A 7,283-nucleotide genomic window follows, 5' to 3' on the forward strand; every position below is an offset into this window, starting at 1 on the left:
GTTGTAATTGGAATCAAAGTGTTTATTTTTGATTACAAATATTTGCACTGTAAAAATGATAAACAAAAGAAATAGTATTTTTCAATTCACCTTATACAAGTTCTGTAGTACAATCTCTTTGTCGTGAAAGTGCAATTTACAAATGTAGATTTTTTTTTGTTACATAACTACACTCAAAAACAAAACAATGTAAAACTTCAGAGCCTACAAGTCCACTCAGTCCTACTTCTTGTTCAGCCAATCTCTCAGACAAACAAGTTTGTTTACATTTACAGGAGATAATGCTGCCCTCTTCTTATTTACAGTGTCACCAGAAAGTGAGAACAGGCGTTCGCATGGCACTTTTGTAGCCGGTATTGCAAGGTATTTATGTGCCAGATATGCTAAACATTTGTCTGCCCCTTCGTGCTTCAGCCACCATTCCAGAAGACGTGTCCATGCTGATGATGCTTGTTAAAAAAAATAATGCGTTAATTAAATTTGTGACTGAACTCCTTGGGGAAGAATTGTATGTCCCCTGCCATATATTTCATGTTATAGCAGTCTCGGATGATGACCCAGCACAGTTCATTTTAAGAACACTTTCACTGCAGATTTTACAAAAGGGAAAGAAGGTACCAATGTGAGATTTCTAAACATAGCTACAGCACTCAACCCAAGGTTTAAGAATCTGAAGTGCCTTCCAAAATCTGAGAGGAATGGGAGTATGGAGCATGCTTTCAGAAGTCTTAAAACAGCAACACTCCAATGCAGAAACTACAGAACCCAAACCACCAAGAAAGAAAACCAACCTTCTGCTGGTGGCATCTGATTCAGATAATGAAAATGAACATGTATTGGGTCTGCTCTGCTTTGGATAGTTATTGAGCAGAACCCATCATCAGCATGGAAGCATGTCTCCGGGAATGGTGGTTGAAGCATGAAGGGACATATGAATCTTATTTACATGCCAGATGTGCTAATCTTCTGACACCGGCTACAACAGTGCCATGGGAACTCCTGTTCTCACTTTCAGGTGACATTGTAAACAAGAAGGGGGCAGCATTATCTCCTGTAAATGTAACCAAACTTGTGTGTCTGAGCGAGTGGTTGAATAAGAAGTATGACTGAGTGGCTTTTTCCTTTCCCGATTCATCTGAGTTACCTGCCCAAATCAAAGATGGTCGCTGTGTGCGCTGAGCCCTGGCACTGGGGGAGAGTGGCAGCAAGAATCAGCTACCTTAGCTGCTCCAGGTCAGCTCTGTGTTTTCCTCCAAATGTCATTTGCTGTTCCTTTGTGGAGTTCTTATGCATGAAGGGGCTGCTCCCTCTACACCTCGGGATCTTGTTGGCCAGGCACATAGTTTTGGGAAGGCAAGCTGATGGGGGAGCCCAATGGTGTCACACAAGCCGCTGTGTCACCATAGGAGGTAGACAGTCAGGAGTGGGAAAAAAATTACGGCCACGCCCTTGAGATGAGCGAGACAGCTGTTGCCCTTCTTTGTTAGGTAGTTTCTAGTTGGTACCCACAGAAAATGCATGGAATTGAGAGATCACATGTTACTCCTCATTCTCATCTGCTCCTCTTCCCTTGCCTACTACTTATTTGTGACTGGCAGTATACCAAGATCACAGGTACTCTGTGTAGAGGTTGGCCCTTGCGCAGGAAACAGAGCAGTTGGTTGGTGTATTTGGCTTTGAATTCTGATTGCAGACCCGAAGCTGTATTGCACACCTTCATGTCCCTGGTCACGAGAACCATGCCATCCAAATGGCAGAGCCTTTCATTTCAAGGAGATGCAGGCAAACAAAGGAAATGATGAAACAGATCCCTGATATGCAACTTATTCAATAACAAAAGTTTCTCCCACAGTGAACAATCAATGAACAACCCCAACTGGACGGGGAAGTGGTTGAAACGTGTACAACTGCAGGAACTATTTGGAGCTTAGAGCATTACATTCACATGGGCCAAATAATCCAGCCCAACAGGTCACACCCGGCAGCTAGATGCCTTCTTGCCTGTCTGTGAGTTGCTGCCTGGGAGATAGTATAATAGCTGCTGCAGTCTCCTCCTCTGTGTGTACCCATGCTGCGCCGTGATCGGGGTTGCCCAGGTGTTACATACACACCCACCCACCCACCAACCACTGCCAGCCTCCAAAGCTTTTCACTGTCCTCTTTGAAATGTGGCGATCTCTCTCTCTAAAAATAACTGGAGTAGTTATTCATGCTTTGTGAGTGAGGGGCTGATAGCACTGACTACAACCAATTCTGTTATGTAGGACAGCTGGGTGTGACGCCTGCTGCACAGTGCACCTGAATTCTGGCCTCAGAGCATCCCTATAACCACAGTCTTGGGCCCCAAATAGTTCTGCTAACAAAGCTTGATCCTGAGATGCAGCAGTGCATGTATCAGTAAACTGCTGCCAGTGCAAATTCAATTCTGGCCTACAGCACTTTGGGCTATTTCTGTCTTGGGAATGCACCTTGTACTTCTGTTATTCCTGTCTTAGGTCCTCACAGATCTCCCCGGTCCTGCTGTACTGTCCCTGTAACTCCAGCTCATGTCCCATTCACACTACCCTTACTTGATGTTCTTGTCAACTGCTGGAAATGGCCCACCTTGATTATCACTACAAAAGGTTTCCCCCCTCCCTCCCTCCCCCCGCTTTCCTGCTGGTAATAGCTCACGTTACCTGATCCCTCTCCTTACAGTGTGTATGGTAACACCCATTGTTTCATGTTCTCTATGTATATAAATCTCCCCACTGTATTTTCCATTGAATGCATCCGATGAAGTGAGCTGTAGCTCACAAAAGCTTATGCTCAGATAAATTGGTTAGTCTCTAAGGTGCCACAAGTCCTCCTGTTCTTTTTGTGAATACAGACTAACACGGCTGCTACTCTGAAAACTACCCTTACCGTGCATCTGTGCTGGGGTGACCCTACAGCCCTGAGATCTGGTTGAGGGAGAAAGAGAGTGTGTGGAAAGAAGTCTCTCGTTGTGCTTTTAATTCTGGCTCGTTCCAGATACAGCATTGCCTTTATGTGCTTCCCTCTGCCTCTGATCTCTGATCCCTGAAGGACAATAGCAGAGAGGCTGAGAACTCCCAAGAGGGTGGTTTTATGTGCACACCTAGAGCTCTCCTTTATAACACAGAGATAGAGCGGAGTGTAAATGATGGTGACTCATGTGTATTCTATGAGCCACCTCCCCACAGCACAGGATGTCACTGAATCTAGAGCAGTGCCTTTAGAGTAGCAATTGGATTCATTTTAGGGAGCTCTGGGGAGCAGCAGAGGGGGCCAGTCAGGGTGAGGGAAGGAATTTACCCAGGTGATGCTGGCATGGTTTTTGACGGTTCAGTCAAGAAGTTCTGCATGTTCCTGTTGTTTCCCTCTGCAGAGGGAGAGCTTTGCAAACTAGTCAGACCCCACCCAGATTAATTTCTACTGTAGCAGTTTCTGTGTGTGTGCTCTCTGGGCGGAGCTGGCTTCCCCAGCTCTCATGCTGCAGGAGCCTTCATGCAAATAAACCACAAGCTCTACTACAGCAAAACACACTTGGGTGACCATGGCAAAGCACAGAGTGACCTAAGCCAAACCTTTGGGTCTAACTGCCCCCACACTTTGCGGGGAAGGAGACTGGACCTGAACAGGATCTGTAACTTAGTTTCACACCAGGTCCCTGTTTCTGTAATGGGCTGAACCAACATCCTGGACTCAAACAGCCCCAACTATTGAGGATTCCAAAAGCCAGAAATGTATTGCGCTGCTCAGGCCCTTTTCCAGTGCAAAACAACCTCCAAATCTAGCATGCAGGGCCCTTCTAGAAACCAATCCTGGGAATCCAAGATAAAGAACTTATGGGGCAGATTTGAGTAGTTCAGAGAAAGGGGAAGGGGCCCAGTCAGCTCTGCATGTTCAGGAAATGCTGGTGACTGATGCAGATGTGTTCAGACAGGGGGGGATGGAGTCTCCTTGCCCTTTTCATTCCCACGCTTTAAGGGCAGCCTCTGAAGAGCCTTCCCATGAGCTTCTGAGCACTGGGAAGCAACACAAACAAATGGGATTTTATTCTCCTCCTAAATAAAAAAAAGGAGTGGTTGGTTCTTCTAAGACTGTCTGCTGTGGTGCTATAGCCTGAATTACTTTAGCCAGTAGCGTGGCCTGTAATCACAGCAAGCAAGATTAGTAACCACCACCTGTCAAAACTATATCAAGGGGTTGTATTATATCCTTAACATATGTCACCTGTTATAATCAAAGCCTCAGCTTGTTTTATATCCTGTGCTCAAAATGAGTCTGTGTGGCTAAGGCATTGTGACACGCCTGCAAAAGGACATGCCACTCAGAAGAGTTTGAAAGAGAAAAACAGATCCCGTGTGTCCTTGGGTTGAAAAGCAACCTGCAAATGCAGATGATCAAAGAGGTGTTTAACTTGGCTACAGTATAAGAGGCAAAAGACATTCTTAAATGCTTTGATGAGGTGTTCAGTGGGCTGAGGTACATTAAGGACATAATACAACTCCTGGATATAGATCTTGGCATGCTGCCAAAAATACACTTACCACAGAATGACCAATGGGCATGGATAAAGTAAAATCTGAAATTGACTGGAGGGTAAAATTGGATCTTATTGAGCAAATAGAGATGCCAGCTGACTGGGTTAACAGTGTGGTCACTGGAATCATAACAAACAAGGAGTTGTATAGTTCCCTGCCCTTTGTACTGGGCGGAAGTATAACAAAGTCTTAATGTGAGCAGTAGCTTAATATCATGTTTTGTGTTTCTTCCCTACATCCTAGGGACTGATTCTATTAAGGTTTGTCTTCTGTTTCTTTTCCCCTTGTGTTGCTTGGTGTTTTGATCTTTATTTACTGGCTGTGATCATTTTGTTGTTAAATTTTACTAGTAAAAGAAGCAGCAGCAGAATTCATTAGCAATTTGGGGCAGTGGCTGAGAGCCAGTTTCATCTCTGCACATCTCACTTGCACGCACCATGTAAAAATCACAGAATCTGCCAGCCAAGACCTAACCTGCAAACTGATTGCTAATTCATTTGCACATGCAACTATTATCTGGCTCGCACAGGGTTGCTCCTCTGAGCTGAACCAAATCCAGGAGTTCTGTCCCTTCCCTCCCATAGATTTTAGGGTCAGAAGGGATCAGTATGATCATCTAGTCTGACCTCCTGTACAGAGAATTTCACCCAGTAATTCTTCCATCTGGCTAAATAACTTGTGGTGCAAGTAGAACAGAGAATCTACCACATCCTTTGGGTAAACTGTTCCAGTGGCTAATTATCCTCTGTGTTAAAAATATCTGCCTTGTTTCTAGACTGAATATTTCTAACGTCAGTATTCAGCGATTAGATCTTGTTATGCCTTTGTCTGCTACATTAAAGAGCCATCTAATATTGTCTGTCTTCTTCCTTTGTGAGTAATTCTAAGACCATGGGCAAGTATCTCAACCTTCTCTTTGATAAACCAAATAAAATGAGCTTCTTAAGTGTCTCATTGAAAGGATGGTTTTCCAGACCATGAATTATTCTTGTAGCTCTTTCTAGGCCTTTTCAAATGTTTCAACATCCTTTCCAAAGGGTGGTGATCAGACTTGAATACAGTATCATCTCCCTACTCCTACTTGATAATCCCCCAGTCAAGGATTGCATTAGTCCTCTTACCCATAACATCACTTGGGGAGCTTTGGTTCTCTGCCATGATCCCTAAGTCCTTTAGTGTTCCCCTTTCACACCGACTGCACATTTACAAGCACTAGCCAAGGGGCTGCAGAGCAGAATTCAGGTGTGTGAGATTGCAGGGGACACTGGTTTGCGCATGCAGACGCTTGTGTATGTAGGTGTCAACACGGGACTCTCTGGGCTGCTGCATGTCAGAAGTAAGATGTGCCAGCAGAGCTTTGTGTAGGCCCAGGCCTGCAACTGCAGTGATGCTGTGAGAGCAGTATTCAAGTGCATTGTCAGAGGCATGCAGCTTGCATGGTCACCCACCTATACTGTGTACTGTAACTGGCTGTAGTGACTGGTAGCAGCCACTGACTTCATGAGCACTGAAAAGTTGCCTATGATTTTTCAAAGAGAGAGAGAGTGAAACGTTTCAGAGAAGATAGTGCAAAGCTTGAGGGCTGGGCGGTGATGTTGCGACTTGCGTGTTATGTGGAGGTGGCACAGAGAGAAACAAGGCCAGTGTGGGATTGATTAGTGCAGCCATTGTGCTGACTCTCAGGCAGCAGTCCCCAGATAAAGGAGCAGGCAGCTACCTACAGGGTGTGACCTGTTAGGCTGCAGTGGTTGGGCCCATGTAGATATAATGCTCTGAATACTAGAAATGTCTCCTCGGTTAAACTTCTGCTTGTTTCAGCCACTTACTGTGTCTTGTTTAGGTTGCACACTGGCTGTGCACTAACCTGAACTTCCTTTATGGAATAAACTGCGTGTCCTTTCCTAAAAGGAAAAGTCCTAAATTTTCAAGATAGGACATTAGTAAATGTATTGGGTCAGCATACTACCTTTTCACCTCCCAGGGTTAGAATTCACTATGAGGATCACCCATGCATTGAGTTTGATGTTCTCAGACTAGGATGGTGGAAGCATTTGCTCACTTCACAACATGGAAAAATGTATCACTGCTAGCAGTATTGGCTTGTGTTTTTTACATTGGATTACCCAACTGTGGCTCGAGGTGGGAGCATGCCGCAGGTCAGGATTAAGATGGTGTGAGAGAGCTGTGGGCGGCCCCCAGTACTGGATTAACAGTGTGATTGGAGATCAGCAGCGAGGTGCATTGGCAATGCTGTGTGTGTGTGTGTGTCAGAACTGACACCTGACTGGCCTGATTTATGTCTGACTCCAGACAAGTCCTGCCTGTCAAGCTCCTTCAACATCACAAAGCCCTATAGCTCATCAGAGCCAACCTCATGCAAGGCTGTTCGGGCAGCTGCATCACAGCAGGGTGGGTGTTCAGGGGAACAGATGTGAGAGGGAAGTTCTGCTGTGTCACCTTAGCAAACATTTACTGAGCAGCCATGTTAGGGCCTGCTCCCAAGAAGTGCTGGGTACCTCCAAACCCCAGCAGATGCAGGTGCTCAGCACCTCTCAAGATTGGGTCCTCAGCACAGTCCTTTTCATTACTGCTAGAATGGGGGAACATCCCGACAGGGACTCAACATTCAAGTCTTTCTCAGTGTGACTGAGTTAGTTTCAGGTTGTGTAGTGTGTTAATGTGGCAGCTCTTCACCTCTGGAGACGGGGGTCCAGCTCTGGCTCAGGTCAGACCATG

The sequence above is a fragment of the Lepidochelys olivacea genome (assembly GCF_965140295.1).
Source record: "Lepidochelys olivacea isolate rLepOli2 genome assembly, chromosome: 9".
Taxonomy (NCBI): domain Eukaryota; kingdom Metazoa; phylum Chordata; order Testudines; family Cheloniidae; genus Lepidochelys; species Lepidochelys olivacea.